The sequence below is a fragment of the Eurosta solidaginis genome, chromosome 3 (genome assembly GCF_040869045.1).
Source record: "Eurosta solidaginis isolate ZX-2024a chromosome 3, ASM4086904v1, whole genome shotgun sequence".
NCBI classification, from domain to species: domain Eukaryota; kingdom Metazoa; phylum Arthropoda; class Insecta; order Diptera; family Tephritidae; genus Eurosta; species Eurosta solidaginis.
The window spans coordinates 19,230,772-19,241,871 of NC_090321.1; the positions used below are offsets into that span (position 1 = coordinate 19,230,772).

An 11,100-nucleotide genomic window follows, 5' to 3' on the forward strand; every position below is an offset into this window, starting at 1 on the left:
AATTTGGTGAAGAACTTCTTGGATAACATTTCTGAATGGTCACTTTAACTAAATTGAACCAATTTAATGAAGGGGTGACAAGAGATCAAGAGCGTCATTCGGCTTTGGAGTTACGAACTATTAAAGAGATTACCACAACATTTTCAAATGAATTTAATATCGGAGTTAAACCTTTTACAGTACACCGATCAAAGTGGAGCCCGGAAGAAAGTTCGCTTTTAAAGTAGAGCAGAAGTCCATGAAAGCTTGCAGTTCCAATAGCGTTGGATCAAAGAGACATATATGTATTTAGAGGCATCGGTTCCACATTTAAATAAATTATATGGTTGGAACATACATATGTATTTGGCATAGAAAAAAAAGAATTTAACTACAACAGCAACCAGATCGAAATTACGCCTTTACTGCGAGTTTCGGATATCGGATCATGCCGGACATCTATTTGGTGACTCTTTGTGGATGTGCCAGAGGGCCTTTTTCTGTTCTTTTGGTACAAACAACTGAATTAAAGCCAGCAATTTATCTTATAAAGTTAATCCAAAAAATAAATGGAGCAAATATAATCAGTGCTTCACTATTGCAGTTGCATATAAATATACATACAATTCTTGTCAACACATGATATCATCCTTCCAACCTGCTTTGGTGTCGGTCGAAAAGCTCAATCCCCAACGTTTATAATTTTCGATCGATTTCTTTGGGCTTAGAAATATGAACGTTTTAGGTCGAACGTGTTCAAGTCCCACTTCCGCGAGAAAAGGCTTTCAAGAAATTTCAAAGGTACAATCGACGGGAGGTATGTGGTAGAGGTTTAGGCCAATGACCTTATCGGCGGCGAAGGCGTAGGATCTATTATATACCGGTGGCAGCGGCGTGGGCGGCGCGCCGGCCTACGCCGGTGTTCTTTAAAAAGCTTGATTTTTCTATTAAAAAAAATAATATTTAGGAAAGGTTTTGTTTATATGTATTTAAGGAAATCAACGTGTTGACCATTTCGGAAAGATCCGGGGTTTTTGCTTCAAGATCTCGCAGACCGTTCAAAAATTTTCAGGAGTAGCTCCTTGATGAGGGATTGTCCCTCGTTCGCTTACTCCAGAGAGGCTTCGAACCTAACCCCGGTCTTTGGAATTGGTACTGCTGCGTCTGCTGAAAAGAAATAGAGATACATAAAATAGTCACACTTTTGTCTGTATATCTCGTGCAAAGCGTAGTTTCACCTAAGGTTAACTCCACGGCGGCCACGCACAAAGGCGACTTACGGTTGCCATTAATGGTCTTTTCATACTCATGACTCTCGTGGTACAGGGCGCCGCGTTTCAGCTGTTTTTAAGAGCTATTCCCGATGTGCGAACAGTAGCAATCCTGACCACCAGTCTCTACTACGCCTCCTGACCCTCACACCATATACCAGCACAGAAGCTATAGGACTGCGACTTCCAACTCATACCTTCGTTGACGTTACTTTCCTAGAACGGATGCTTTTGTCGCGCTATGCTGCCGAGCTACACCAGAGAAACACCTTGAAACGTTAGGGTGTGACTATTCGGCCAAAGATGCCGCCCTCGAAATCATAAGCAGTCTAAGTGGATGTCATTGCGTAATGGGTGAAAATCGTATAATCTTCGGCGCATCTACATAATTAAAATTTTACAAGGACCCTGGATAAAGTTTTTAAAATGTAGACCAAAGTTTGCAGACGTTTGTGTTCACAACATTGATTTCAATAGTCTTCGTTAAATCAAAACGATATTTTAGAATGAAAGTCCACCTATTTTAAATTGAAAGATGTTAACTTCTGTTTTCCGGCCTTATGATATAAGAACTCATTATGGATGACCGCGTAGCTTCCGTTTTCAGACTAGTTCGACTGTCCACTACGTTAGGGTAGTAGAACACACGGTCCTTAGTTCGAGGTTAATTTGCTTATTTTAACAACTTGAGGACAATTTGAAAACATGTTCGCCTTGCGTCATTTTATTTGAATTCATTGTTCTTTATTAATTTTTTGGATAAAATACGCAAAGTGAGCATATAAATTTATTAGATATATAACTTTTCTATTAGTGTTTTGTTTTAATAACTTGGTGAATTGGGTGATGCAAAGTCCGCGTTAAGCTGACATCGAAAGCGCCTGTTTTTTTTTTTAATAACTTTTGAACAGTTAGAAAGAGGTCAATTTCGCAATAAGTTTCTTATAACTGGCAGTGATGCGCATCCGTTGACACCACTTTCGACCATATCCGACCATATCCGACCAATTTTCGACATGAACAATAAATGGCCTAAACAGTCTTAAACGAGTAGAAAATATAGTAAAGCGCCGAACGCCGCCGTTACTTTTGACATTTGGCGCCGGCGTACGAAAAACGACCCTAATCGGCGGCGGCGGCGGGGTATATCTCTAGTGTGTGGAGCGGCGTGTAAAAGTTCACACAAGTGAGGAAAGCTTCTGGCCGCCATTCACCTGAGAATACCCAGAGCGATTCTTTTGCATGCGGTTCACTATTTACGGTCTATTGCAGTCAAGTATACTGAACATCCGTTTAGTGGTGAGTTTATGTGAGAGGGCGACAACCTGGATAGGCCACTCTGATATACTAGCCTACTCGCGTCCGTTCGTCACAAGGTGCGGCTACAAGCGGGCGTCTGTCTTGGATCATGCGGATCGCTATATAAATGTGGAAATAATATTTTCATCCCCGCTGAGCGGACTTACCCACCACAACAAACCACACTCCAATGAAAAACTCTACAAAGCCTCGACCAGGTGGAAAACGATTAAAACTCCCTTGGTGTGATTAATTGGCGCCAGTTGGCAGAGCGAAGAAGTAACTGGTGCGCCTTTTTGGACAGCCACAACCGCTTAAACGGTTAAGCGGCAATTAAGTTAAGTAATAATCGCAAAACCGCTATTGCCTCGCCCGCCCTGATGTCGTGTAAATTTTTCCCATAATACTAAAAACATTTTAAAAAAGTGTTACAAGACATATGTATGAAACCGAAATTCGAAGATTATTTCATGGGATATTTCTCGAATTTATTTTTACTGCAACAATGTATAAGGAAAAATTAAAAATACAAAAAATTCAAATTTTACTGATGATTTTGCTTCCTTAAATTTTGAAAACTTAAATTTGTCTGTTGTTGTTCTGTGAAAGTTTTTACAGCAAATTAATAGTGAGAGAAAAGACATCTAATTTGACAGTATATGCCAAAGCGATATTGAGTAAATACGACCATAGGACTTTGCACTCGTAGGCAATCAGGGACACTGTGAATGCACGCCGTATTTGCCGCCCATCTAGATATGTCCTTCTTACATATCAAAACGAATTTGGCCGTCTAACGAATCGCGATGGTCACTTTAAGGTTCCGAGGGATGCAAAATCGTTCTCCACTTTGTCATTTCAAAGTAGTGGCCTTTTCCCTTTTCATTTGCTTGCAGAGACAGGGCTCGATTCCTTTATCTTCCTTTTCATCCTCGAAGCTTAAGCAGAGAAAGTTGGTAAGTATACGCCATCGTTTAAGCTTGGTAACATTTGCAAAATACTTGTTTATTACACCCCTAAGTATAAAATGTTTATTGGTTTGATGGGTCCCAAATGACTCCCATAAACGCTGAAGTGCGGTTTTTGTTGTCCACAACTCACTAATGGAAATTGAATTCAAACTAATGATAGATATACGAGAGAGAGTGAAAAAATCTCGTGAAATATTATAAATTTTGTTGCACTTAAATGATTTAAAAGGTCTCCAGGTTAAATATCTATGAGTTCGAAGAGGGTATCCGTTTTCTTTGCTTTGCTAAAGCAACGACATGTGGAGTAGATCATCATCTGAGCAACGCCTTACCAGATTATACCGTTGCCAAACACAGATCTCCAAAATGTGGCTGCCTTGGAAGTCTTTTGCAACCCATCTCATCATTGTGGTTGCTGCGTGGCAGCTTGGTTACACTACAAGTGCACTCTACGTTATTTCTCACAGGATCAGCCAAAGGTGTTTTCTTAAATCTTTCCACATCGCTTATTTTGTGTATTAAAAGAATTTGCTCAATTCCAAACCAAAGCAATTGAACAAACAGCCAGCCATTTATGTATGCGAATATATATATACATATATATATCGTTAGCTTAATATGAAAATGTGCTAAGTCACTTTTTACGAATTTTACAAGAGACAAAAAAAACTAAATAATTTTTGAATTAACCTTTTTTTTTCCAAACTGTGAATGAGGATACCTTAGCTGCAACGCTTTTGAGTGTAGAAGTTTTGAAAAAGATAAATAAAGATCATGTATGCTAACCCAGCAGCTATTTTATGACTTAGCACAATTTCCTCACTCAAAACAAATTTTTTCTCCTAACTTAGCACTTTTTACTCAATATGTTTCCGCATCACTCCTCCCCTTTAATGATTGAAATATGACACTAAAATTATATATTTCACAAAAAATACCATTTATTTGTCAAACTATTTCTAGCTATTGGCGGTCACCCTGGTGTGATGGTAGCGTGCTCCGCCTACCACACCGAATGCCCTGGGTTCACACCCCGAGCAAAGCAACATCAAAATTTTAGAAATAAGGTCGCCCCTCGACAGTGTTTGGCAAGCAGTCCGAGTTTATTTCTGCCATGAAAAGCTCTCAGTGAAAACTCATCGGCCTCGCAGATGCAGTTCGGAGTCGGCATAAAACAAGTAGATCCCGTCCCGCCAATTTGTAGGAAAAATTAAAAAAAAGGAGAACGACGTAAATTGGAAGAGAAGCTCGGCCTAAAATCTCGTCGGAGTTTATCGCGCCTTACATTTATTTATTTATTTTATTTCTAACGGTTCTGATCTGGACTCTTTTATTTTTAAATTCAAACAAATGCTGTGTTGTGTCTTATTCCACAAAGACAACTGTCACATACTTTATCTACAAACTAAATGCTAAATCTCTTAATCGTTGTCAAGAGAGTAAAGACTTGGGTGTAATTTTTGACTCCAAACTCTCTTTTTCTAGTCACATTTATTTCGTTGTATCAAAATTTGGTGCAATAGTTGGGTTCAGCAGACGTAACACCAGTGACTTTAAGGACCCTATGACGTTAAAGGCTCTTTATATATGCTTGGTCAGAAGTGGTATTGAAAATTGCTCAATAATATGGAATCCTTTCTATGAATCTCACTCCTATAAAATTGAGAAAGTTCCAAAAATTTTTACGAAATTGCTTTACGTATGCTTCACTGGCCAGACGGCCTCCCATCATATACCAGCAGTCACAAATTGCTTGGTCTTCAGGCTTTGCATGACAGAAGAACTTTTATCTGACTCATGCTTGCCTATAATGTAATAAACTTTAGCACGAATTGCTCTGTTTTATCTACTTTGTTCATTCCATATATTCCACTACGTGATCTTTGGCATAATAGATTATTTATCGAAATAACTCATAAAACGAATTATGCTATGAATGAACCTATAACTAGGACTATACATCTAGCAAATCGATTCAGTAGTGTTATAAATTTTAATAACAGCTTATATAAGTTTAAGCTTGAAGTGTTTTTATTTTTTAACTAGTCTGTAAGAAAGCATGTAGTTATCGACATGTAAGAATTGAAGTAGATTATAGTCAGCGCAAAGCATTTATCATACACCAAAAGCATGTCTCAATTGGGCAAATCCAATTTCAAGGGGTTGTGTTCGCAACCCTCTAAAGGGGTTGCCAGCACATTATATAGCTTCTCCAACCCAATTGTCAACTCACCTAACCGTGGCCAATCCTGCTTCATTGACAGCCGAGACTCTGGCGACCCCAATTTCCTCATGGAACTAGGGGGTAGGGAGGGCGGGATGGCCTAGAAGGTTTAATGTAGTCACATAAATCGTTCCAGAGATGGTCGAGCTAGTAGTACCTCAATGTGCTTTTTACCGGAACGTACCGGATCTATATCCGGCAAAGGGCCACTAACATCGGTAACACTCCCCAAAGCCTTCGGGGAGTGTCTTTATCGTTAATACAACAACAACAAAGCACGTACTTTTAGACTGAATGAATGAAATAAATAAAATGCGCGCACAAAGAAATGACTAGTAATTCAGATTGATATTATTGACAGGTTGACTTAGCACATTTTTTTTTAACAGCTGACGACTTAGCACATTTACACATCATTGCAGCACGTAAAAATGTAAAATTTAAATATTGTTTTTGTTTGATCGGTGTATTTTGAATTCAGTTTTAAAACTGCATTAAAATACAATTTTTTAAAAAAGTGACTTAGCACATTTTCACATTAAGCTAACGATATACTAGATAATAATGTTTACATCGAAAACTATTCCATTTAAAAATGATAATCATGCCTTATAAGAAATATTTAGCGAGTCTAGAAACCGTAAGAGTTCAAAATGTTTTCCTCTGTAGAACACGTAGCATAATTTCTCGAAATTTATGCATTTATGTAAAAAGATAAAATAAATACAAGGCGCGATATACCTCCGAAGAGTTTAAGGCCGAGCTTCTCTTCCAATTTGCGTCGTGTTTTTTCCTATGAATTGGCGAGACTGAACCTAATTGATAAACCTTGTTTCTAAATTTGGTAAAAGTCTAAATGAGGGGTCGACTGCTAATACGCTTCCAAAAATATCGAGAGAGGTGTCGAAAGACGCGTATTGACTTTAACAACAATAATCCGAAGGAGGATTATGTTCGGAGATATTTGCAGCTGAAGTTGGCGATTGGTTGTGGTTGTGATAATGTTGGTGTACCCACAAAAAAATTGTGAACATAAGTGTTTTCCGCGGATATAGTTTTGGTCTCCAAACCGGTGTTAGACCCACCCAAGGTAATTTTTTATAAGCACGGCTGAAGGCCGCCAATACAGAAAGGAATTCTGCGCAAAAATAGTATGGATCCCGCCCCCGGTTTTGGAGGGACCCGCGGGTAATTTTACGGTTTTTCGTTAATGTCTTTTGAACCAGTTAAAATTTTTATTTTCCGCCTTCGGATTATTAATACTGTAACGAATTTGCTGATGGTATAACTTAGTGATGTTAATATCCGTGACAATACTGACGTCAAGGCGCGTCGTTTGACACCTCTCTCGATATTATTAGTACAGTATTAGCAGTCGACCCCTCAACTAGACTTTTACCCTAAATTTTTCGTTGTTGCTTTGCCCAAGAGTTGCATCCAAAATCTTCGATATGGTTTGCGGGGCACGCTAATTACACTACGGCGGTCGGCTGGTTGAAAAAAGTATAAGTATTTTAAATATACATATATACCAACCAAATTGTTTTTACCTGATAATTAATTGCGCCAATTTTTCTATTTTAACATTTTCTGGCTTTTTTCTCCTAATGCAAAGTAAAAATTTACCGCAATATTTTCTCCAGTACCATCTCAAGGTGCTTCTTGCATACAATACCACGACCTCTCATCACGCACATTCACAATCCAACACAAATCATTGCATATGACCTTAGTTATGCACTGGAGCTTATTGCGCATGCTTAACTACGCGCGAATTCGAAAAACGCTCTTTTACGCATAAAAGTCCAAGTACTAAGAAACTAATATCATTATAGGTCTTTAATAGTAAATGGTCTCGCCGAAGAACTATTTCGATAGTATTTATGTACATTCGATAACCCAAATGGGATCTCTTATTACATTGGGCTCTTTTACGTCAATCTAAGATGTCATTCCTATGCACTGGCATAAAGTATTTGCTGCGGTTAGACGACGTAGGCTGAAAAAAAAAATTTTATTTACTAAAGTAAATAGAAAATAAAAGTTCATTGACCTTTTAGTGCTGTTATATGTCTACACATTAGGGTGTATGTAATCTGATCGTGCCAAAGCGGTGAGTTCAAAACAAACAACAAAAACTTGCGCACAAGTGGTCCGGCTTATCGTCAAACGCTATATCAAAACGTACAACTGCCGATAATATATATGTAGATAAAGCGAAACCTCCATCCATTGCCATCGATATAACATATGTATAGGAATCAAACAATAAAGATTTGTACATGCGGGTTTGGAATTTGTTCCTCCAAAATAATAAATTTACAATAAACATCACAAACTCAGCGTAACTACTAAATGCGCTCCGAGCAGTTTAGCTTGTTTTTATATCGCAGCGCTCCCAGTTGTGCTTAAAAACATGCCACTCATAATTTTAGCGCGTCATAGTTGTTAGCATTGATATGACGAGTGTTGCCAGGTTAGCCCTTTCGAGATTAGATTTAGCCTTTTTTTTGCCTTTAGCCTCGAAATTTTGGGTTTAGCTTCGTGACTTTTTTCTAGCCTTTTTTACTCCGAATGTATTTTTAATAATTTCTAAAATAAAATAATTTCAATAGTTCCTGTGAACACCTAATACCTAATGATATAAGTTCTCTACAAAAGATTAATCCTTTTTCTGCTGAAAATTCGTTGAAAGTTTCAAAGCCAGATGTATTTCCTTACTTTGAAAAAGAGAAGTATAGTTATTCTTCAAGTCAAATAGCATTAATAGAGCTGCAGTGGCGAAAACTTATAACTATACAATGGAAAAATGTACACTCCACCATGAAATTTTGGTCGGAAGTCCGAGAACATAAAAATGCATTAAACGAACCTCCTTTTTTAGAACTTTCGAATTCATATTTAGTTTTTTTAGTATTACCACTCAGTAACGCGGAGGTAGAGAGCATTTTTAGTGGCATGAAAATTCTGAAAACTAAATTAAGGAACAAACTAAAAATTAAAATGCTTAATGCGCTGCTTAATATTAGATGCTCGTTAAAACGCTTATCTAAATTTTGTAATAATTTTGAAATTACCGATGATCTCATATCTATGGTAAATAGCCAAACTTTATACGCAGACTTAAGCTCTTCTGATTCTTCAGACGGGGAATATTTTATATAAATAATTAGTTTGTAATATATATATATTTTTTTTTATGGATATACACATATGCAATCATTTAAAGTAATCCCATGTGCTAGTCAAGGAAAATGTCTCTGATATGTTTTGAAACAAGAAGTTATGTTTAAGTTATGTTTATAAGTTTTTATTTACAACTGTGTAAACTAAAATATAAAAAAAAAATTTGTGAATTAACCAAACAATTTCTGGCCTTTTTTAGCTTCTTTTTTTTTCTAAATTTAGCTTTTTCTAACCTTTTTTTTTTTTGCCAATCTAGCTTCTTTTTTGTTGATCACCTGGCAACACTGGATATGACTCTGGTCTCTTGGGTAGCTGAGTGCGCTGAGTTACTTAATTGGCTTAACAACACACAATTTATGAAACCAAATAACCATCAGAGAATTAAGAGGGCGCACTCTACGTTTATTCACGTACAAAGTAGGTACATACTTATAATAATTTACAGTGATATCAAAAAGTACTTGTCCAATGTACAAGCAAAGTAAATGGAGCGGAAGGTGGTAAAGATAATTATAATTAGTCATAAAGAAAGACGTGAGTGCCAAGTACTCATGAAGCTCGATATGTAAACATAGCTCGCTCATTGGTTGCGGTTAAACAACTTTACCAGAAACAAATAATTTTGGGTTATTAAAGAAGAGTTTAATCGGCTTCTTAAAGGTAAGAAGCGATACTAACAAGTTATTGTTTTACTATCGGACTATTATCGCATTCGAAATTATCGTCGGAATACCGGCTTGTTATCGTCGAGTTATCGGCCTTTTTCTGGTTTCTTAGCGGCTTGTTATCAACGGGTTACCGTTGAATGATCGATTTTCTACTAAAGTTTTATTGGTTTCAGTTTCATAACATAACGATGAGTCGCCGTTTTGTTGATAAAAAATTAGGCTGACCAAAACTCACCTAAGCGTGACCCTAAAAAAAAAAACAAATCAATTATCTGGAATTCGGGTAAATTTTAAGTCATATGTCCAATAACTGCAAGCTTAGCCAGGTTCGCCAGTTTATGTATAATGTGGCGAATGTTAGCATCATTATGTTGTTAGTAAATAATCACAACAACAAAAACAGACCGCAGCCACACTTATGTACAAGGCAAAGAAGAATATTCCATACACAGAGAGATTATTTCACATACATATATGTATGTATGTGTATGTGAATTTCCCAAAATTCGTTACAATATATTGAACTCACGTGGCACTTCATGGTACGGGTCTCCGGTATACCAGGGGTAAGCTAAATCATACAATTTGGCTTTTCGCACTGGATTATATACAATCTATGATTGCTCCCTACTACCTGGGTGGCATAAATCTTTTTCCAATGGAGATATGGACTGAAACCCCGTTAAAGTATCTACAACATTGGGGAGCGCCAAAAAAGATATATATTTTTATATCTTTCATGAAAATTAAATGGTATATTAACTTCGTCACGAATCTCAAATTTGTAAGTCCTTAAAGGAAAATAGATAGACCCACCATTAAATATACCGAAATTATCAGGATGAAGAGCTGAGTTGATTTAGCCATGTCCGTCTGTATGTTTGAGATATATTGATAAAATTTGGTGAGCGGGTATGTTTAGGTGTTCGATTAGATATTTGTCGGAACCGTGCGGATCGGACCACTATAGCATATATCCCCAACCAATTTTACCAATTTTCCAGAAAAGAGGATTTTTGTCATATCTTCCTTAATTTATCATATTGAAGTTTCAAACTTCACCATATGATTTCGTACATTATATCTGAAAATAAAAAGATGATAAAAAATTTTTAAGGACTACCTTTATACCAATGGACCAAAAAACAGAAGGCAATTTTTCCTTTAATACAGACAGAATTTTGACTAAAAAACTTTAACAATAGCTCTTGTAAAAGAATTTTGGGATTTAAAAATATAAAGGTATCGTAAAGGTTATCGTTGAAATAGGTGATTCGTGGTTATAGTTTTTACAAACAGACCACAAAAAACGTGAAACTTTGCATCGTCAAATAAAGTATCTACCTATTTTTATACTCAGCTGAGTAGAGCTCATAGAGTATATTAATTTTGTTCGCATAACGGTAATCCGTAACGGCATAAACTAAAGCTGTAATTTCGCAGCCGTTGAAGATATCATGATGAAATTTGCAGGAATGTTGCTCCTATTCCTATATGTTCTC

The 11,100-nt window shown here is 36.9% G+C and overlaps 1 long non-coding RNA gene across 1 annotated transcript; it reads right to left on the bottom strand.

Annotated features, from left to right (window-relative positions):
• Window positions 1-3,069: 3,069 nt before the first annotated feature.
• On the bottom strand, window positions 3,070-8,081 carry LOC137243418 (uncharacterized). The gene is made up of 3 exons (XR_010950527.1): window positions 7,798-8,081; window positions 7,295-7,743; window positions 3,070-7,234 (listed from the first exon to the last, which is right to left on the bottom strand). It is a non-coding gene; the product is annotated as an uncharacterized lncRNA (long non-coding RNA).
• Window positions 8,082-11,100: the final 3,019 nt, after the last annotated feature.